The sequence below is a fragment of the Mobula birostris genome, chromosome 1 (genome assembly GCF_030028105.1).
Source record: "Mobula birostris isolate sMobBir1 chromosome 1, sMobBir1.hap1, whole genome shotgun sequence".
In the NCBI taxonomy this organism is placed as follows: Eukaryota; Metazoa; Chordata; class Chondrichthyes; order Myliobatiformes; family Myliobatidae; genus Mobula; species Mobula birostris.
In genome coordinates, this window is record NC_092370.1 from 178,404,955 (window position 1) to 178,428,719 (window position 23,765).

The window sequence follows — 23,765 nt, forward strand, 5'->3', positions numbered from 1 at the left end:
AAAATAGGCCAAAGTCAGCATGGTTTCCTTAATGCAGGGGTTTCCAATTTGAGGTCTACAGACCCCTTAGTTAATGGTAGGGGACCATGGCATAAAAAAAGTGTAACTGTCAAGTTCTGTTGGCTGTGTAAGTGTAGGGAAGACTATCTCTGAAACCCTGTCATGAGATCCATAGGGCTTCCCGTTGTGCCAAACACATTTTCTGGTGCTTGCATGTAGGCCGCAAAAGTGGCAAGGGGGTTCTGTGCCATTACGGCTCTCACTTCGTCAGCAGCCGCCCACTCAGACTTTCAACCAATCGCTGTCACTTTACGTCATCAGAGCACTGCCACTCATCTAACAACTGAGAGGTCTGCTCTGCCCAAATCTCATACTCCTCAGTGCTAGTCTGAACTAAAACAAGGTCTGTGCCTGCCATTTTATCAAATCTCTGCCCCACAATCGTAACTTTGCCTACAGCTTTAACAGTACTTAAAAGTTGAATGAACAATTCATCAGGAGTATGAATATCTACCCCACTCAACATGCATGCATTCCTTACTGGTAACCCTGTGGATGCACACCACTGCTCAACCCTAGCAGCATCCATACCCACATATCAAAATCGCTTTACTGGGCAATAGTTCAACACAGACTTAAACACACACCCCACTGGTTCAGTGCTCAGGGCAATCACACAGCGTCCAACAAAATCAATCCCAAATGATAGCCCTGCGAATGTGACCCTCTGGTTCTGTTGGCTGTGTAAGTCTAGGGGAGACAGTCCCCGGCCCCACCAAACGTGCGAGACTGAGGTGCAAAACTCCCTGTTTGGGTGGATGCTGCATGATGTGTTACCCTGTTACAAGTCAGTACGAAATAACAGACAGTACACCATAAGCAATTAACGATTTATCTTTATAATTCTTCATTTGACTAAAGGGTTAGTAAAGTAAAACAAAAAGGGGCCATTTTAATGACACAGTCTAATGTACGCTAGTTGGAGCACATGGTCTCCCTTCCGCTGGTGCTCCATCAATTTCCCTGGGCTTTGTCGACACTCAGCCCCACTCCAAGTCCACTCCTTTCTGGTGTCTATGACCTCTCCTTTCAGGCATCTTCTCTCCGCATCTTCCACCGAACAAAGGACCCAGATCACCTCGGCAGCAGGCACACTGCCTTCATTGGACGGCACACATTCCAAAGCCCCCATTTTCTCTAGCCATAACCCAAACACTGCTGCTACAGAAGAACCATTCCATCAGCAGTGCTTCTACAGAAAGACCATGATATTAGCAGTGAAGCCTTTCCCAGGGTGTTACAAAAGTTTGGAAACCCCTGCCTTAAGAGGACACACTTACCTGACAAATCTGTTGGAACTCTTTGAGGAAACACAAGCAGGATAGACAAAGGAGAGTATATGGATGTTGTTTACTTGCGTTTTCAGAAGGCCTTAGGCAAGTTGCCACACATGAGACTGAACAAGATAAAAGCTCATGACATAATAGGAAAGATACTTGCATGGATAGAAGACACAGTAGGCAAAGAGTGGGACTAAAGGGAGCTTTATCTGGTTGGCTGCCAGTGTCTAGTGGTGTTCTACAGGGGTCTGTGTTGGGACCAATTATTTTCATGTTATAGGTCAATGATTTGGATGATGGAATTAATGATTTTGTGATCAAGTTTGCAAATGATTTGAAGACAGGTGGAGGGGCAGGTGGTGTCGAGGAAGCAGGGGGTCTCCAGAAGGACTTGGACAGATTGAGAAAATGGGTAATGAAGTGGCAGGTGTAATATAGTGTAGGGAAGTGTATGATCCCTGAGGGGAAAAAGATTCTTCCTCAGCACAGGTGCACCACAAAGTTGTGCTCTTATCTCCCTGCTCTACTTACTTACACTTCTGACTACGTGACTAAGCACAGTATAAAAGCCATACTTAAGTTTGCTGACATTGTCTTTGGCCGAATGAAAGGTGATGATGAATCAGCATATAGGAGGAAGATTGAAAATCTGACTGAGTGGTGCCACAACAACAACCTCATTCAATGTCAGCAAGACCAAGGAGCTGGTCACTGACTTCAGCAGGAGGCAACCAGTGGCCCATGAGCTAGTACTAATCAGGGAATCAGGTGGTGAGGGTCAGGAACTTTAAACTCCTTGGTGTTATCATTTCAGAACACCTATCCTGGGCCCAGCACATATGGTAATTATGAAGGCGGCACAGCAACTCCTCTACTTAGAAGTTTGCAAGGATTTGGCATGATATCTGAAACTATGACATTTCTATAGATGTCTTATGGAGGCACTAAAAGCAGACCCAAATGCAAGACACAGACACTGAAGTACTGGGAACTGGACTGGACTAGAGTTAGGGATGGGACTGGACACAGACTAGGAGCTGGGACAGGAACACAGACTTGGGCTAGGAAAGTGAGACCAGGACAAGGAACTGGGAACTAGGAGCCTGGGTTTGGACTCCGAGCCAGAGACTGGACAAGGACCCAGAACCTGGGTCTTGACTTGGGCTCAGACTCCGGTACTAGGTGAAGACATGACGTGGCTACAGGACTGGACGAGGCTTGAATTCTTCAAGGCTTTCCTTGGCAGGACGAGGAACTCCTTAGAGCACAGGGCCAGGCCCCTTCCTTGGACGCCAGGCCAGGATGACTGCCGAGGTAAACCGCTGAGGAAACTGTCAGGGATTCAGATGGGGAGGGGAAGAGAACAGTCCTGCCTCAGGGTAATAGCAAAGACAGCCTGGCTTACCCCATGGAGGCAAGGACATGAAGGGACAGATCCCACTGTAGGGTAACGGCAAGGGACGGCCTGACTTACCCAATGGAGGCGAGGACGTGAAGGGACAGATCCCACTGTAGGGTAACAGCAAGGGATGGCCTGGCTTACCCCATGGAGGCAAGGACATGAAGGGATAGATCCCACTGTAGGGTAACAGCAAGGGACAGCCTGACTCACCCCATGGAGGCAAGGACAGGAAGGGAGCTCAGTCCAGGGTGGCTCCAAGTCTTGCAGCAGCCAGCAACTTTGGCTGGCTACAGAAACAGCCAAATTCATACCACAATGACTGCTCCAACCAGAGACAACAAGGCTCCATGAAGCAGTGATCCTCCAACCAGGCCTAGCGATCACAAATGGCTGCTCTAACCTTCCAACAGGTTGCTCTAAGGGGATACTGACAAGACAAACCAGCACCCACACTTAATCCCAGGGCCACTTATATTCCCAGCCCCAAGATGAGCTTCAGGTGCCTCTGATTAAGCCCAACTGAAACGAGGGACAGCCGGAAGACCCGGAGTCCACAGACCGGACCGTGAACCGGAATGCGGACTTCACGGACCGGAACATGACAGTACACCCCCCGCCCCCCATGGGAGCCTCCAGGTGACCGAATAGGCTCTCCAGGACTAAGGACGGCCTGGGTGGGTATTCAATCAAGAGGGAACCCAGGATGACGAGAGTTAGACGATAGTGTCTGCATTGCTGGGTCCATGTATGGCTGGTTCGTTCTGTCATATGGGGGCCTAAGGCGGTCCCAAATGCAAGACACAGACACTGAAGTACTGAGAACTGGACTGGACTAGAGTTAGGGACGGGACTGGACACAGACTAGGAGCTGGGACAGGAACACAGACTTGAGCTAAGACTTTGGGTAGGAAAGCGGGACCAGGACAAGGAACTGGGAACTAGGAGCCTGGGTTTGGACTCCAAGCCAGAGACTGGACAAGGACCCAGAACCTGGGTCTTGACTGGGGCTCAGACCCCGGAACTAGGCGAGGACATGACATAGCTACAGGACTGGATGAGGCTTCGGTTCTTCGAGGCTTTCCTGGGCAGGACGAGAAACTCCTTCTTAGAGCACAGGGCCGGGACCCTTCCTAGGATGCAGGGCTGGGATGCTTTCGCAGGGCCGTGCCCCTTCCTTGGACACCGGGCTAGGATGACCGCCGAGGAAACTGTCAGGGATTCAGATGGGGAGGGAAAGAGAACAGTCCTGCCTCAGGGTAACGGCAAAGACGGCCTGACTTACCCAACAGAGGTAAGGACAGGAAGGGATGGATCCAACCGCAGGGTAACAGCAAGGACGGCCTGACTTACCGCAGGGGTAACGACAAAGACGGCCTGAGTTACCCCACGGAGGCAAGGACAGGAAGGGAGCTCAATCCAGGGTGGCTCCGAGTATCGGGGCCGCCAGCAACCTTGGCTGGCTACAGAAATGGCCAAATCCATGCCACAATGATTGCTCCGACTAGAGACAGCAAGGCTAATCTAGCCTTCCACCAGCGGGTTGCTCCAAGGCGATACTGACAAGACAAACCAGAACCCACACTTCTTCTTCTTCTTCTTCTTGTGTTGTTTTATGGCGGTTGGCAAACCAGCTTTAAGGTGCATTACCACCATCTGCTAGACTGGAGTGTGGATCATTGGATAAACAGGAGAAGGGAAAAGAATTGCATTCCCTATATTCTATATAATAAACCTGAGTCTTTCAGATACTTCATGATACGGATCTTTATTTCTCCTGTATTCCCACTTAAAATGTCTTCTATACCCACATCAGTTTTTTTGTTTATCTTAAGCGCTCCTGTCATCTTCATTCTTTCTTTTTGATACTTCTTACATCTTATCAATGCATGTTCACTGTTTCTGGTTGATTACAGTATTCACGCAACCCAGTTGGATGTTTCCCTATTTTGTGTAATGTGTAATTAAGACTAGTCCAATTCCCAAACGACTGATGATCACTTCTGTCTTTCTATATCCACTTGACAATCTTTTGTATCTGACTTGCCTCTGTATTTTGTACAGTTGTCTCCCTGTTTCACTCTCATCCCAATGCTTCTGCCATGTCTCCTCAATACGTGTTTTTATAATGCTCCTGACTTCCGCTTTGCTAAGAGGGATCTAGACCTCTATAATAGATGATTTGAGTGATTGTTTAGCTATGCTATCCACCTTTTCATTACCCTCCACTCCACGATGAGCAGGAACCCAAAGAAAACTTAGTTCTACCCCATTTTTGGTCAGTGTATATAACTTGCATAAAATCTCCAATAAAATATCCTGTCTACTTTCTGATTTTCTTGATTTGATCGAGGTTAATGAAGATAAACTGAACAGATTACAGCCTTTTTGATATTATTTTCTTCTATCCAAGATAATGCACTCAATATTGCCATTAATTCTGTTGTATACACTGATAAATGGTGTGATGATCTTTTCCTGATACTAGTTTTGTACTGAGGAATATAGACTGCAATAACTGTGTGGCCAGATCTAAGGTCTTTTGATCCATCCGTAAATACTACAAGTTCATTTCTAAAATGTACTATCTGTTTGATTACATAGTTAGACTTTTTTAAAAGTTGTTGCAGGTTTTTATCTACTGTATGCTTTGTAAAGAGCCATGGAGGAATATCAGATATTGGAACTGTAGGGCTATATTCCATTTCGTGTAGACCATATTTTTGTGCTGCTGCATCCCCAATCCATCCAAAGCTATTATAACTTATTTTGTTCCCAGCAGTGTTTTAATATAGCTTTAGCTGGATGTGAGTAGCTATGTCCCATGATGTTAACCCAGTAATTTAGCATTAGCTTTATTATTCTAAGTCTTAATGGCATTTCCCCCATTTTAACTTGAAGAGCTGATTATAGGTGATGTTCTGAATGCACCATTACATACCCTGAGGGCCTGAGCTTGCTCAACATCCAGCATTTTTAAATTACTTTCTGCAGCTGACATGTATGCTACACTTCCATAAACCAATGTAGCCCTCATTAAAGCTTGATAAATATTTTATAGCGATATCCTGCTCGCACCCCAGTCCTGTCCGGCAAGACCTCTCAATAAGTTATATATTCTTTTACATTTGTTTGTAATTTTCTCAATTTCCCATGTAAGTTTTCTCATTAAATAACAAACCAAGGAACCGAATTACCTTTACCTGCTCTAATTTTTGTTCATTCCCTATATAATTTCACGGAAACTGGTTTGTGATTTCTTGAGAAGCATATGTCTTGCGACTTACTTGCAGACAATTTGAAACCCCATTTATTTGCTCACTCCTTCACTTTGTTTATTGCATCTTGCATTTTCCTTTGTATATAAATTAAATTTCTTCCCCTCACCCATAAAGCCTAGTCGTCCGCATATAAGGATTTCCCCACACTATGTTCAACTTGCACAAATATGTCATTTATCACTATGGAAAATAGTAATGGACTGCAGACACTACCTTGTGGTGTTCCATTTTCAAACAAATATGTCCTGGAGTACTCTGTTTCCACCTTGACTTGAATTGTTCGACCAAAAAGAAAGTCTAGAACTCAATTAACACACATCAAAGTTGCTGGTGAACGCAGCAGGCCTGGCAGCATCTCTAGGAAGAGGTACAGTCGATGATTCAGGCTGAGACCCTTCATCAGGACTAACTGAAAGAAGAGCTAGTAAGAGATTTTTACTAGCTCTTCTTTCAGTTAGTCCTGACGAAGGGTCTCGGCCCGAAACGTCGACTATACCTCTTCCTACAGATGCTGCCTGGCCTGCTGCGTTCACCAGCAACTTTGAAGTGTGTTGCTTGAACATTGATGTGCGCTGAGGGTAGCAGACACCAACAGAATCAACAAACTCATTCGTAAGGCCAGTGATCTTGTGGGGATGGAACTGGACTCTCTCACGGTGGTGTCTGAAAAGAGGATGCTGTCTAAGTTGCATGCCATCTTGGTCAATGTCTCCCATCCACTACATAATGTACTGGTTGAGCACAGGAGTACATTCAGCCAGAGACTCATTCTACCGAGATGCAACACTGAGCGTCTTAGGAAGTAATTCCTGCCTGTGGCCATCAAACTTTACAACTCCTCCCTTGGAGGGTCAGACACTCTGAGCCAATAGGCTGGTCCTGGACTTATTTCCTGGCATAATTTACATATTACTATTTAATTATTTATGGTGCAACTGTAATGAAAACCAATTTCCCCCGGGATCAATAAAGTATGACTATGACTGTGCATTTCCAGCATCTGTAGAATTCCTCGTGTTTGCGCTAGAACCCAATTATATAATTTTCCTTCCACCCCTAGTTCTTTCAATTTAATTAACACTCCCTCTTTCCAGAGCATATCGTATGTCTTTTCTTTGTCAAAAAATACTGCCAGGACCATTTATTTATTTATTTAAGCCTTCCTAATTTCAGATTCCAAGCTAAGTATTGAATCTACTGTAGTTCTTCTTTTACGAAAACTGCTTTGGTAGGGGGAAATAAGATTTCTTTTTTCTAGAAAGTATGTAAGCCTATCAGTTATTATTCATTCCATAAGTTTACCTAGCTGTGAAATTAGTGCAATTGGTCTATAATTTGTTGGTTCTGATGAATCTTTACCAGGTTTTAATACTGGAACAATAACCGAATGTTTCCATGCAGTTGGTAGTTTACCTATCCCATATTTTATTAAACAGTCTCTGTAAAACTAGATGTGCATTTCTTGATAAGTGATTCAGCATTATACCCAATACTTGATCCTTCCTAGGAGAAGTTGGCCACGCATTCATATTGGCTTTTTCTATTTCTGAAATGCTAACAGGTGTATCCAGCACTTCTTCTGATATTGCTCTTTTGTCCGTAATTCCTGAATTTTGCTTAAGCCTCTCCTCCCTTTGCTGTCTAGCCTCAACCGTCAAATTCTCCGAGCCATGTATGTTTACAAAAGCTTTTGCCAATATTGCTGCTTTTTCTACATTGTTAATTGCTATTTCGTCCTCACTTTTTAGCACAGGAATCTCTTTACTACTTCTTATACCATTCATTTCCTTTATCATGCCCCATATTTTGGACAGTTGAGTTGCTGTTCCAATTTTGTTACAATACTGTTTTCAAAATGCTCGCTTTGCTTGTCTGATTGTTTTCTGAACATCTGCTTGTGCTCTTTTATATTGTATTAATGTTTCTACCAAATGTTGTCTTTTTAACATTTTAAATGCTTTATTTCTTGCTTTTATACTTCTACTACATTCACAATTCCACCATGGAATATTTTCCCTCTTTCCTGTACCTTTACTTTTCAGAATTGTTTCTTCTGCCGAATTTGTAATTGCTGTGACCAATTTATCATTCATTTCTTCTATATCTGACATATTTTCACCTAAAATCTTTGTGCATCTTACTTCACTTCTTTTTTGAAATACCTCCCACTCTGCCTTATTTAGTTTCCACCTTGACACTCTAGATCCTACATTTTGTTCTATTTTAACCTGAATCCTTGTGAGTAAGGAATAGTGATCACTTCCTACTGTAGTTTGTTTTATTATGTTCCAAGTACTGATTCCTGCTAATTCTCTACTTACAAATGTTAAGTCTATTGCAGTTTCTGTGTTTTGGGATATATTATATCTCGTACCTTCTCAATTATTTATACATACCAGCTTTTTCATCACCTAGAAATTCTTCTATCACTAATCCGTTTTCATCCACATTTTTACATCCCCATAGTGTACTGTGTCCATTGAAATCCCCGCACCATATTATTTTCCCTTGCATCCTACCACCCACTTTGTTTAGTGTATCTTTGCTTAGTCTTCTACATGGATTATAATGATTTATAATTACCAAGCTTTCTCTGCCTATCCATATTTTGATTATTATTGATTCATACTTCTGCCCTGCGTTGACTATATCATATCTCATCCCACTGGCTATAAATATTGCTACTCCTCCACCATTGCCATTGCTTCTATCCTGCCTAATTGCTGTATATCCTTGTAAAACAAAATCTAATTGTGGTTTCAACCATGTTTCTTGTATACATAGAATCTGAGGTTTTTCCTTGGGTGCTGATACAGATTTCTTAAATTCTTGGCCATTTGCGATAAGACTCCTTGCATTCCATTGCAAAATATATATTGCTATTAAGATCCCGCTTCCCCTGCCTGTGATCTATTTGATCCTCCATTCAGCATTTTTTCAACTGCTTCCCACCTAAGCTACTTCTTTTTCAATCTTTTTATTAAGTTTCAGATTAATATACATAACAATATTGATGATACAAAGAGAATCAGTATAACATTGATAATGGTTAGCATATACAAACATAATTCAAGTAAAATTTTATAATTCAAGCCTCCCAATCTCTAAGTAATTGAACATGAAAAAGAATTTTATTAAGAACCCCCTAAACTAAAAAAAAACAAAACAAAACTGTATTCCTTCAGATAAGAACATTATTTGTCATTAACTCCACTCCTCCATAGATAAACAAAAGGGTTCTGAAAGGGAAAACTTACATCATATGAAAATGTTGAATAAATGGTCTCCAGGTTTCTTCAAATTTAACTGAAGAATCAACCATACCACACCTAATTTTTTCCAGGTTTAAACAATATAGTTTGAGAAAACCGTTGAAAATTAGTAGGAGGATCAGAATCTTTCCATTTAAGTAAGATGGATCTTTTAGTTATTAGTGTAACAAATGCAATCAAACAGCAAGCTGAAAAGGATAAGTGACCAACATCTGTCACTGGGAATCCAAAAATTGCAGTAATAGGGTGAGGTTTTAAATTAATACGCAAAACTGTTTCAATAATATTAAAAATATCTTTTCAATATTTATCTAAAAGAGGGCAAGACCAAAATGTAGGTGTCAGAGAGGCCACCTCAGAATTACATCTGTCACACACAGGATTTATATGTCGGTAAAAATGAGCGAATTTATCCTTAGACATATGAGCCCTATGGACTATTTTAAATTGTATCAGTGTATGTCTAGCGCACATTGAGGAAGTATTAACTAGTTGAAGAATTTTCTCCCATTTCTCTATAGGTAAAGGTACCTGAAGTTCTCTTTCCCATTCATTTTTTATTTTATCAGATGTACCTAGATGTATTTTTGTTATTAAGTCATACAAAACTGCTATTAAGTGCTTCTCACACACGAGGAATTCTGCAGATGCTGGAAATTCAAGCAACACACATCAAAGTTGCTGGTGAACGCAGCAGTCCTGACGAAGGGTCTCGGCCTGAAACGTCGACTGTACCTCCTCCTAGAGATACTGCCTGGCCTGCTGCGTTCATTAAGCGCTTCTGATAGGGATTTAAACCTAAATTTTTTTCTGTAATATTAGTTGGATGAAATATTGGAAAGTTAGGTAAAATACCATTCAAGAAACTTCTAATCTGCAGATATCTAAAAAATGTGAACTAAGCAACTTATTTATTGGATAATTGTTCAAACGACATGAAACAATTATCCATGGATAAATCATGAAAGCATGCTATTCCCCTTGTTTTCCATAAGGAAAAAGCTTGATCAATTCTAGAAGGTTGAAAGAAAAAATTAGATATAATAGGACTAGATAAAATAAATTAGTTCAATCCAAAAAATTTGCGAAATTGAAACCGTATTCGTATTGTATGTTTAATTATTAGATTAATTATTTGTTTATTCAGTTCGGTTAATGCAAAGAGGAGTGAAGCTCCTAAAATAGAAACTAATGAGAACCCCTGCACAGACTCACCCTCCAGGTTCACCCGTCGCGGACAATGAGTTTCATCCCAATCTTGCATCCAAAACATTAAATATCAAAATTTCATTGCCCAATTATAAAATCTAAAATTCGGCAATGCTAAACGACCATCCTTTTTTGATTTCTGTAGATATTTCTTACTCAATCTAGGATTTTTATTCTGCCATATATATGAAGAAATTTTATAATCAATAATATCAAAAAAGGATTTAGAGATAAAAATTGGTACCATTTGAAATAAACACAGAAATTTAGGTAAAACAGTCATTTTAATAGCATTAATTCGACCAATCAATGATAAGGACAGTGGGGACCATTTAGTAAACAATTGCTTAACATGATCAATTAAAGGTAGAAAGTTAACTTTAAATAGGTCTTTATATTTTTTAGTAATTTTGACACCCAAATAAGTGAAATAATCAGTAATTAATTCAAATGGTAATTGTCTATGAATTGGAGCTTGCATATTTAATGGAAAAAGCTCACTCTTATTAAGATTTAGTTACCTAAGCCCTGTAATACCAAGATATTTTTCTGCAGACTTGACTATAATTTTAATTTTTTCCATTCTTTTTGTCTGTTTGCGCTGAACAGTTAATTGCATCTACCATAAACAGTACGAAATCTTTTCTGTTCATTATTAGTGTGTCCTTATTTATCATATTTCAGCCCTCACAGTTCACCGGTTTATTATTCCCTGTATTTGTTTGCTTAATAGCTTTCTCCTTTTCAGCGAAACATTTCACTGCCTCAGCTAATCCCTTGAGTTACTTTAACATGTTGTATCTCAGATGCCTTCTTGCTAATAATGCACCCTCGATAAGTTGCATTGTGTTCCTCGCCACAATTGCAATATTTCAGCCTAGCTCCCGCCTCACACTTCCGGTATTCATGTTCTCCAGCGCATCTCCCACATCTTTGTTCTGCTCTGCAGACCGCTGCAATATGCCCAAATTTCTGACATTTAAAACATCTTAAAGGCGGTGGTATATATATTCTGACCTCATAACACATATACCCTAAATAAACTTTAGTTGGAAATCTCTCTTCATCGAAGTTAATCATCACCGATAAACTATCACACTTTTTTCCATCTCTTGTAACTTTCAAAAGTTTGGCCTCAATAATCTTTGCTCCTTTGATGTTCTGTTTAATCTCATCCATAGTAACTTTTGTTGGTATCCCCGAAATAACTCCTCTAGTCCACTTTCTATTGTCAAGTATTGAGCATTGTACTTTTTTGCCATCTATTTTATTTAATCTTATCACTTTGCCTTGCTGAGCACTATCCCAACATATCACTAATAGCAATCCATTTCGTAATACCTTGGCTCTTTTGACTTTGCCTACAAGTTTGTTGATTACCTTTGTCAAATGAATCAGGTTCCAATCCCCAAAAGATGCCCTGTCTTCATTCAGTTTTATAATTGCTTTAATCTCATCTTCTTTCCAGTCTTTTGCTATCCTTTTTCAATCATCCCTTGACCCCTCAGAATTTGACTGCTCATACCTCTGTTTTCTTTTCTTACTCTTTACACTCCATTCCTGTTTCCCGCCATCTTCCATCTCTAACTCACTTCCTGAATTGTCTTTTCCTCCTGCCATCCTCCATCCATTCACAGTCTAGTTGTTTAGCCAACCACCATCATCCTCCGAAAAAAACAGCAAAAATCCAAAGCAAAACACTGCAGGCACAGGCAGAGCCCGAGCCCTAGCCCCAGCCCCCACACACTATCCCAGGGCCACATATTCCCAGCCCCAAGATGAACATCAGGTGCCTATGATTAAGCCCAACTGAAACAAGGGGTAGCCGGAAGACCCAGAGCCAACGGACCGGACCGTGAACCGGAATGCAGACTTTACGGACCGGACCATGACAATAGATTTGTCTTGGAGAGATTGACTGGCTGCACCACAGCCTGGTATGGAAACACCAATGCCCTTGGATGGAATATCTTACAAAAAGTAGTGGATACAGCCCAGTCCATCACTGGTAAAGCACCCCCCCCCCCACCGACACCCCCATCACCCAGGAGATGCATTCTTCTCATTGTTGCCATCAGGACGAAGGTACCAGAGCCTCAGGTCTCACAGTACCAGGTTGAGGAATGGTTATTCCCACTCAACCATCAGGCTCTGAAACAGACAGGATAATTTCACTCAACTTCACTTGCCGCATCACTGAAATGTTCTGACAACCTATAGGCTCACTTTCAAGGTCTCTTCATCTCATGTTCTCACTGTATATTGTTTATGTATTATTATTTATTTCTTATTTACACAGTTTTTTGTCTTTTGCACGCTGATTGTCCACCTGGTTGTTGCTGTCTTTCATTGATTTTATAATGGTTATTCAAATTATTGAGTATGCCCACAAGAAAACGAATCTCATTGTTGTATTTGATAACATATATACTTTGATAATAAATTTAGTTCGAGCTATGAACCATTCCCTCTGACGCTTCCCACTCTGAGGCGGAACATTCTGTTCTCAACAAGGGCGTTATCTTTGTCCTCCTGTGCACGCACCTCTGTGCCTGCCATGACACCCAAATTCTTCTTTTGTCACCTCCATCTCCAAGCCTACTTCATTAGCACCCCACTGCCAATTACCTGCTCGTCAAACCTCCTCCTCTTCTTGACACCTCACTCTGGTCATCTGTCGGCTCTGGATCTTTTCATCTCGACCTACGGACGAGACGTCAACGGTCTCGACTTTAGCACTCCTCTCCCCTCCTCGAACCTTACCCCTCAGAACGCCCTGCCCTTCGCTCTCTCTGCACCAATCCCAAACTCACCTTCAAACCCTCAGACAAGAGTGGTGCTGCTGCAGACTGGTAGAATGACTGCTGTGTTGCTGAGGCCAGGCAGCAACACTCAGACACATCCTTCTAAATGCCCCTTGAGAAAGGATCCCCCCTAAAGAGCATTGTGCCATTTGTTTTCCTGCACCATCACCAGCCTCATCAACTCTGGAGATTCCCCCACATGCTGTTCACTGAGCCTGCACTGCTTGTTTCTAACTCCTACCCTAGATCTATAACCCTGACTGTCTGTCTAAGCCCATTGTTTCTGCCTGCTCCTGCCCCAATGAACTCGTGTCTGCATACCTTGCCTTCATTTTGTCGGCCTTGATTCAGTTCGTTCCCATCTACGTCCGTGACACTTTACACTTCAATCACTTTAAGTGCTCTGTCCCTGAACACTTCACTTTCACAAATGATGCCCAGTCCCTATACATCTATAGACAACAGCACCTTTATTTCCTGCGGAGCATCAGGAAAGCCCAGGATACTGATGGACTTTTACCACTGCACTATTGAGAGCATACGTACCAACTGCATCTCAGTGTGGTATGGCAATTGTCCCATATTGGACCGCAAAGCACTCCAGCGTGTGGTGAAAACTGCCCAGCGGATTATCGGCACCCAATTGCCCACCAATAGACAATAGACAATAGGTGCAGGAGTAGGCCATTCGGCCCTTTGAGCCAGCACCGCCATTCACTGTGATAATGGCTGATCATCCACTATCAGTATCCAGTTCCTGCCTTATCCCCATAACCTTTGATTCCACTATCTTTAGGAGCTCTATCCGTCTCTTTTTTGAAAACATCCAGAGACTTGGCCTCCACAGCCTTCTGGGGCAGAGCATTCCATATATCCACCACTCTCTGGGTGAAAATTGAGAACATTGAGAACATCTACCATAAACACTGCCTGGGCAGGGCAAAAAGCATTATCAAGGATGCATCTCACCCTAACCATGGACTTTTTGCTCCTCCTCCCATCCGGTAGGCACTACAGGAGCCTCTGCTCCTGCACCAGCAGGCACAGGAAGAGCTTCTTCCCTGAAGCTGTGACCCTGCTGAACCTCACACCGCAGCGTTAGGCAGTATTGCACCCATATTGTACTGTCTCAGTACTTTTAATTTGTGTGCTGTAGTACTTACTTTTTATTCACAGTTATTTTGTAAATAATGCTATTCTTTGCATTTCTGATCAGATGCTAACTGCATTTCATTGGCTTTGTATCTGTACTTGGCACAATGACAATAAAGTTGAATCTAACATAATCTCATCTATATCCCCCTTCAGGAATGCCTTGAAGCTCTCCACTTCTTTCAGGGGAAAAAAACTAACCAGTTCCCCACCACCAGCACCCCCCTCTGTCTGGCAGAACTAGTTCTCCCTGTCAACAATTTCATTTTTGGCTCCGCCCAATATTTCCCCAGAGACGCCTGCCTTTTTGTTGGCTATAAGGAACAGTCCATGTTCCAAATCTGCCCTGGTAATGCTCCCCAACTCTTTCTTTTCTATAGCACTGACTGCACCCAGGCTGAGCTCGCCATTTTCAGTTTCTTTGCCTCCGGCTATCTTCTGATACCTTTATAAACCTAGTTACTCTCACAGCTGTTTTGACTATACCTCTTCCCACCATATAATTTGTGAAAATGCCTTTGGCTTTTCTCATTTCCTCCATCTCCGCTGCAGCTGTTGTCAGGATAAGACTTTCCATTCCAGAACATTTGAGATGTTCTCCTTTAAAGAGCGTTGTTTACCTTCCACCATTATCATTGCTGCCGTTACCCGCATCTCCTCCATTCCCCACACATCCCCATCTTCCAACTTCCTGCCACCATATCAGGCATAGAGTTCCCCATATCTTTGCTTACTACCTCTTAAGTCTTCATATCCAGCCATCTGTAATTCTATTACCTTCAATGGGATTCTACCACTGAACACATCTTTCCTTCCCACTCCTTCTTCCCCCTCGCACCCCCCCCCCACCACCACTTTCTGCTTTCTACAGGGATCGCTCTCTCAGTAACTCATTTGTCCACTTGTCCTTCCCCAATGTTTTCTCTTCTGGCACAACCCTACATCTGCCCCATCTTTCCTCCCTCACCACCATTCAGGGCCCCGAATAGTCCTTCCAAGTGATAACACTTCAGTGAGTCTTTCAGGGTCATCTACTGCATCTGATGCTTACTATGCAGCCTCCCCTGCATCGGTAAGACCTGGCTGCTTTGTCAAGCGCCTTTGATCCATCCTTTCCCCACATTGGCTCCCCTCTTACCTCTTCTCTCCTCCTCATTTGCCCATCACAATCAGATTTAATATCACCGGCATATGTAATAGAAACATAGAAACATAGAAAATAGGTGCAGGAATAGGCCATTCGGCCCTTTGAGCCTGCACCACCATTCAGTATGATTATGGCTGATCATCCAACTCAGAACTCTGTACCAGCCTTCCCTCCATACCCCCTGATCCCTTTAGCCACAAGGGCCATATTTATGTGGTGAGCAAACTCTGCCAGAATTGACATGCTTTGGATTCTGCTTCTAACCTCAACTAGAATTGTTCTTTTGCTCTTGAGATAACCCTCTGTACATCGTCCCTGGCCTTCTTGCATAGTCCTGGATGACCGGACTTGAATGCCAGAGATCTAGATCTAGATCTCAACAGACTATGAATCTCCTGCTTCATCCACCTGACAGTGTCTGACTTATTAACCCCTCCCCAATCATCCACCTTCCCCCTTTCACCAGCACTTGTCAGCTTGTACTTCTCTCCTCCCCCTCCCCACTTTCTTATTCTGGCTTCTTTCCCTTTCCACTCCTAATGAAAGGTCTCACCCAGGAACATCATCTGTTTATACCTCTCTATGGATGCTGCTCGACCTGTTGAGTCCCTCCAGCATTGTGTGTGAGTGTGTGTGTGTGTGTGTGTGTGTGTGTGTGTGTGTTGCTGGGGTTAAGCTGAAAGCATCTATATATTTGCCAATGTGTTAAACATGTATGAAGTTATTACCTGAAATATCTTGTTTAAACCTTGACTGCTATATGAATAATTTTCTGTAGAATCTCCACAACACTGAAATTTCTCAGAATTGTTTCACTTCAGGGAACTAAATAAGTGATAAATAAAATGCAATAAGATTTTCATTTTCTGTTGCAATAGCTGTCATTTCCAGAAGAGAGTCAGAAGCATACTTCCTCCCTTTTGTAGGCTACATGGTTCACATCTGAATACAACTATTTATTTCAAATTTAGCATGAGCATTGAGAAATGAGATGGGAACATTTGAACAGGTAAACAGAAATTGAAAATGATAAGTAAAAACTGAAAATTCATCAAATTACTGTCATTATCTGAGATATAAAATGATCGTAATAAATTTGAAATCTTTCATTTGGAAATGTATAAATAGTGGCTCAACTTCAATAGATGAGGAAGCTTCAAGGAACAGAAAATGATGGAAATACTCAGTAGATCAGACTACACCTGTGGTGAAAGAAGCAGAATTAAAATTTCTGATGGAAGGTCATTGATCTGAATGTCACTGATTTTCAGGTGCTACCTGATCTGTGGTGTATTTCTGCATCTTCTGTTGGAAATGAATGGAATCCTATCAGGATGGATCTCTTTGCAATGCTTTTTCAAGTTCCAAGCAGCCATTTTACATAGCACACCAAACCCCTCCCTTACTGCTTCCCCTCCCTCAGCCAAACAGATCTCCAATCCACCCACGCAGATAGAATTGACCGGTAGAAAGCCCGTTTGTTGCTCTGGGTTGTGCTGCTGGGGCTATGGCTTGCACTCCCCAGAAACTTTGGAGGAAACACACAATGACAAAGCAAACCTGGCCACAAAATTGATGAAAAATGGTGAACCTAAATGATGTCAGTAATTAAGCCAACTATAATAACACTGATATTTTTCTGATAAAATGAAATATGGAAGTCCAAAGCTATTGAAATTTCATCAGGTGACTCCTGAAAACAAACTCCAAGCATTTAAAATCATTTTAAAGAAACTCAAAAATAATTTTAAAAAATCAGAAAGTGCTTAATTACTCACAGCCCTTGATGTTGTTTACTCCATTGATGGTAGTGAGCCTGGTTAATGTGGCACAGATCATCACTGGGGCTGATGCCTGCAACATCGTGCGTTGTCACCAGTCTTCACAAAATTCCCATGAGTAAATCTGAAGGAGTTCAGTGTTGGAGCACAGTCAGTGATTGGCCAATTAACCAATGTTGACATTACAAAATTTCTGTGTTTAGAAGTCTCAAACTGGCTGGTACAGGTCAACCTTCACTAATCTGACTACCTGTAATCCGGTTCCTTCGATAATCCGGCACTGATTATGCTTAATGTGATCCTTCTGTAACTCAGCATTTTCACTAATCCGGCACTCCTCAGGTCCCAGTGGTGCTGGATTAGTGAAGGTCAACCTGTACTAACGTGGGTGGCTGCTGTAATAGTGCACAGAACTGTCAGCATTTCAATGTAAAATTCAACAGTTGTAAATATAATCTACTCCAGATAATATTATTTTCAATTCAGGTGGATTTTCATGTGTGGGAAATAAAGAATTTGTTTCAAATAGTTGTTTTCCAGTGACTGATCTAAACTCTTAAGACTTGAGAATGTTCTGTTTTATAAGAATCAAATAGTAGATTTAAAATCTATCTTCTCGACCTTCTTAGAGTTAACAGCTTCCTCAACTCCATTCTAAATTGTCTACCCCTTATTCTTAAACTGTGGCCTCTGGTTCTGGACTCCCCCAACATCGGGAACATGTTTCCTGCCTCTAGCGTGTCCAATCCCTTAATAATCTTATATGTTTCAATCAGATCCCCTCTCATCCTTCTAAATTCCAGTGTATACAACCCTAGTCGCTCCAATCTTTCAACATATAACAGTCCCGCCATCCCGGGAATTAACCTCGTGAACCTACGCTGCACTCCCTCAATAGCTAGAATGTCCTTCCTCAAATTTGGAGACCAAAACTGTATACAATATCCCAGGTATGGTCTCACCAGGGCCCTGTACAAATGCAGAAGGACCTCTTTGCTCCTATACTCAATTCCCCTTATTATGAAGGCCAGCATGCCATTAGCTTTCTTCACTGCCAGCTGTACCTGCATGCTTACTTTCAGTGACTGATGAACAAGGACACCTAGATCTCGTTGTACTTCCCCTTTTCCTAACTTGACACCATTCAGATAGTAATCTGCCTTCCTGTTCTTGCCACCAAAGTGGATAACCTCACACTTATCCACATTAAACTGCATCTGCCATGCATCTGCCCGCTCACCCAACCTGTCCGAGTCACCCTCCATTCTCATAACATCCTCCTCACATTTCACACTGCCACCCAGCTTTGTGTCAGACTTGCCAGATTGTTTCTGACATGCCTGATCTGTCATAGAGCAATACAACATGTTTTTGTCCAACCATTCCAGGCTGACCATGGTGCACACTCTGCTAGTCCCAACATCCCTTTCAGCCCCATCCCCGCCATGTACCTATCCTAGTGCCTCTTCAATGATGGTATAGTACCTGCTTCAGCTAGTTGTTCTGTCAGATCAGTCTATATACCTATCACCCTCTTTGTGGAAAATTTGCCCATCTGGTCCCTTTTAAATCTGGCCCCTCTCACCCTAAGTATATGCCCCCTAATTGACCATAGTCTTGGGAGGGTGCCCAGCGTTCATCCTCTCATGATTGGGCTCCCATATGATGACCAGGTTGGCAGGTAGCTCGGGGTGGTGTAGACAGTGCCTCGCTAGTTGCAGTCTTCTCGCCTCGATTTTAGTGGTGAGCATTGGTAGGTCGTTATAGAGTTCGGCGTTCGTCATGTGCTGTTGCCAACTCATGTCAAGAGCCATCCAGAGCATTCGTCTATAGCAACCATCTAGATACTTTCGCATAGTCTTGGTGAGTGTCCACGTCTCGCATCCGTACATGAGAATGGACTCTATGACTGCTATGAAAGTCCTCTTTTTAAGCCCTCTGGTCAGGTTCGACGTTCAGATTTCCTTCATGTCGTTCATGGCCCTCCACGCCAGTACCTTCCCTATCTTTATGTCCTTCTCCGAACTCATCATGCTTGACCCGAGGTACTTGTAGTCAAAGACTTTCTTAATGGTATCATTCTTTACGGTCTTGAGAGTACCTTTGTCACAATTAAATGCCATGTACCCTGTCTTTTTAGTGTTTAGGTGAAGTCCAACTTTATTGCACTCAATTTCCACTTTTGTTGCTAGCTGCTGCGCTTCCTCCATCTGGTCAGAGAGCAGGACTATGTCATCTGCAAAATCGAGATCTGTGAGCATAACTGGTCTGACCCTTTTGGTTCTTCCTGGTTTTATGTTAAAACCAAACTTGTCATGATCTTTGGTAGCTTGACACAGAGCGTAATCAAGGACGATTATAAAGACGTAGGATACCAGAGTGTCTCCTTGCAGCACACCAGCTAGGAGCTCGAACACAGCTGTTTCTCCATCTTGTGATACAACTTTCACCATGGTTTTGCTGTAGCTGGACTCTGTTGCTCTCAGTAGATGGTCTGGCACTCCGTAAGCTTTCAGGATCTTCAGCATTTTAAGAATTAAGAGTAAACAGTCAATATTTAATGATCAAAATGCTGAAGATCCTAATCATTATCAACAAGACTTATTAATTCACATTGTTTGCAAACTTAATTGATCAAGCTTTGTGCATTTTCAGTCAAATCATTTATATAAATAAGGCATAGCAAAGATTCGAACATCAACATTTGGCATGATGCTAGTCACTGCTGTCCGTTCTGAAAACAACTGTCAACAATTAACCTCTGTTTCCCAACTCCCACCCAATTTTTGAATCCACCTAATTAACTGCCCTGGATTCCATGGGATCTAACCTTGCAGACCAGTCTGCCAAGGACCTTGATGAAGACCTTGCTAAAGACCAAATAGAAATTATCCACAGCCCTACCCTTGTCTATCTTTTTGGTTAGTCCTTCAAAAAAAAACTCTAAAAGTTTTGTTCTTTCCACACACAAAGCCATGCTGATGACTCCTCAATAGACTGTCTGTCTAGACTGTCTAGTAGATCCTGTCCCTCAATTCCCTCCAGTAACTTCCTCACTACTGATGTCAGGCTGACCATCCTGATTACTGCCTTTGAAGTCCTGCTTCTTAATTTGATACCTAACTCTCTCTACTCACTCTACAGAACTCGATCCCTCGTCTACCCATGTCATTTGTACCTACATTTATAATGACCTACGGCTGTTCACCCTTCCCATACCTCCCCTCCCCCCTAGAATTTCCTGCAACCATTCAGCAACATCCTTGACCCTGACATCTGGGAGACAAAATATCATTCTAGTGTCACTTCTGGGATCACAGGATCTTCTGTCTGAACTCTCCACTATCAAGTCTCATATCACTATCACCCTATCTGACTAGCACCTTTCCCCATTGTGGCCTCAGAGCCAGTCATACATAATCCAAAACAACACACACAGGTAACATTTATGGAAAAGAATAAACAGTCAACGTTTAAAGCTGGGACCCTTCGTCAGGACAGGAAAGGTAGAGGTGGAGCCAGAGTAAGAAGGTAGGGGGAGGGAAAGAAGAAGTACAAGGTCGCAGGTGATAGGTGAAACTAGGTGAGAGGGAGGACGTAGAGTAAAGAGCTGGGAAGTTGATAGATAAAAGAGGTAAGGAGCTGGAGAAGGGGGATAGGAGAGGATAGAAGACTATGGAAGAAAGGGAAGGGGAGGTGATGGGCAGGTAAGGAGGTGAAGGGGAAATAGACATGAGAAATGAAGAAGGGGGGCAATTACTGAAAGAGAGTATCTCACCTAATCTCCTTACTTGTCCATCACATCCTTCGTGCTCCTTTCCCTTCCCTTTCTTCCATGAATTTGAATGATGGCTTTGTTGCAAAGTTTGCAGACGATATGAAGATAGGTGGAGGGGCAGGTAGTTTTGAGGAAGTAGAGAGGCTATAGAAAGCCTTGGACAGATTAGTAGAATGGGCAAAGAAATGGCAGATGGGATACAGTGGTGGCACAAAGGGATTTAGGAATCATTGTGCAAGATTCCCATAAGGATAATTTGCAGGTTGAGTCTGTGGTGAGGATGGCAAATGCAATGTTGGCATTCATTTCAACAGGATTAGAATATTGAAAGCAAGGATGTAATGTTGAGATTTTATAAAGTACTAGTGAGATCTCACTTGGAATATTGTGAGGAGTTTTGATCCTCTTATCCTAGAAAGAATGTGTTGAAACTGGAGAGGGTTCAAAGGAGGTTCACAAAAATGATTCCAGGATTGAATTGCTTGTCATATGAAGAGTGTTTGATGGCTCTGGACCTGTATTCACTAGAATCCAGAATAATGAAGGGTGACCTCATTGAAACCTACCAAATAGTGAAAGGACTTGGATTGGATGTTTCTTATGGTAGGAGAGTCTGGGACCAGAGGACACAGCCTAGGAATAGAGGGGCCGTCCTCTTTGAACTGAGATGAGGAATTTCTTTAGTCAGAGAGTGGTAAATCTGTGGAATTCTTTGCCACAGGCAGCTGTAGACATCAAGTCTTTGTGGCAGTCTTAAATATATATTTAAGGCAGAGGTTGATAGATTCTTGATTGGTCAAGGCATGAAGGAATACGGGAAGAAGGCAGGAGATTGGGGCTGAGAGGAAAATTGGATTGGCTGTGATGAAAAGGCAGAGCAGACTCAATGGGCCAAATGACCTAATTCTGCTTCTATATCTTGTGGCCTTATGGAAGTCTTAGACCTGTACGGCATGGAAATTGACATTAGCCCCATTAAATCTATGTACATGAATCCCATTTTATGTTCTCCACATTTTTCTCAGTTGCAAGATTCTCTCCCTCACCTACACACTGGAGGGCAATTTACAGTGACAAATTAACCTGTTAAATTGCGTAACTTTTGGAAGTGGGAGGAAACTGGAGTACCTGAAAGAAACTGTACAAAAATACCCTTCGGCAAGATGGTGGCACTCTCAGATACAGCAGCCTATTTTGGTCCAACCATAGGTGTAAATATACATCTTTTATCTCTATTTTTTATGATTGCAAGAAACTACTGGTTATCAAGTACAGCAGGTGTACTTCACTAACGAGTTGCTCGATAGCAGCGGAGCTGGCCTTGTTGCTCACTGTTGCAGCCTGTTTCAGCCATCCAGGGAAGAAGGCCTAAGAGATGGTGTGCGAGGCAGTGTATAACCCAGCAAAAGTGATTGTCTTGAATGTTTTTCTTGTGATCGCAAGACGTTGTTGGACGTTGGTAATGTGGAATATTACCAGTTCGGTTCATTGGCTCGTTGATGGGACTGACGGCGAGGGAGCTGTGTGGCCTTGGTTGTAGCATGGACCAAGGCCTCATGCCGCGGCGTCACCTGTTGCAGCCGCCTAGAGGACGAGGTGCCAGAGTGCCATGGCGTAGTGTCCACGCTGAGTTGAAGGCTGGCCCCTCCCATCAATGCCGCTCTCCTGTGTTTGCTTGGTGGAAGGCAAGTTGGATTGCATTCATCTGTGGCTTCACTTTTTTGTTATTGTGCAATTTCCAGGCTGTTGCGGCCTTGTTCTTGCTGACAACATCCCATGGTATGGGATATGACAATCAGGGACTTGGGTTACATTTTTTTGTGTAACTGTATGTTAACTGCTAACATATAATGTGCCTTGTGCTGTGTATGACTGTTGGTAATGTGTTTTGTACCTTAACACTGCACCAATGCTGTTTAGATTGGCTGTTTCCATCTGTATTCATGTATAGTTGAATAACGATTAAACTTGAACTTGAAACAGCACCAGAGGTTAAGGTGGAACCTGGGTTGATAGAGCTGTGAGACAGTAGTTGTGCGTTGAGGTGGAAGGTCAATTAGCACAAGCTCAAGGGGCAAAATGACCTGTTCCTGCTCCTATTTGTTGTATTTTTGTATTCTTACAGCAATTTCAATTAGCATGAAATATTCTTATGACAGTATTATTTTATTATAGTACAAGGTATGTCAGTGCAGGAAAGAGGTAGTTAAAAACTACAAGAAAAATGATTTGGATTAATTTTGAATTTGTGCAAATTGGAAAAGCGAAATAAAGAATGTGAATTTGAATAGAATTTTGATTGTTTATTTCATGATTTCAGAGATGGGAAGAACAAGATTCCTTCTACAGAAAAGTTTTTTTTAATAAGTGAATGAACAGACTTAATTGATTTCCTGCAGGTTCACTCGACAAGTGCTGCAGGGCATAAACCCGGATCATTCTTCATCATCATCATCATTATGTACCACGTTGTATGGTGTAGGCAATCAAGGTCTTACGATCATGATCGTTATTGGCAAATTTTTCTACAGAAGTGATAAACCATTGCCTTCTGAGCAGTGTCTTTACAAGACAGGTGACCCCCAGCCATTATCAGTACTCT

The 23,765-nt window shown here is 42.3% G+C and overlaps 1 protein-coding gene across 1 annotated transcript in view; it reads left to right on the top strand.

The window, feature by feature from the left end:
- The window catches only part of fmn1 (formin 1), a 411,005-nt gene that overhangs the window by 23,446 nt on the left and 363,794 nt on the right, over positions 1-23,765 (top strand). The gene's annotated exons all lie outside the window — the stretch shown is intronic.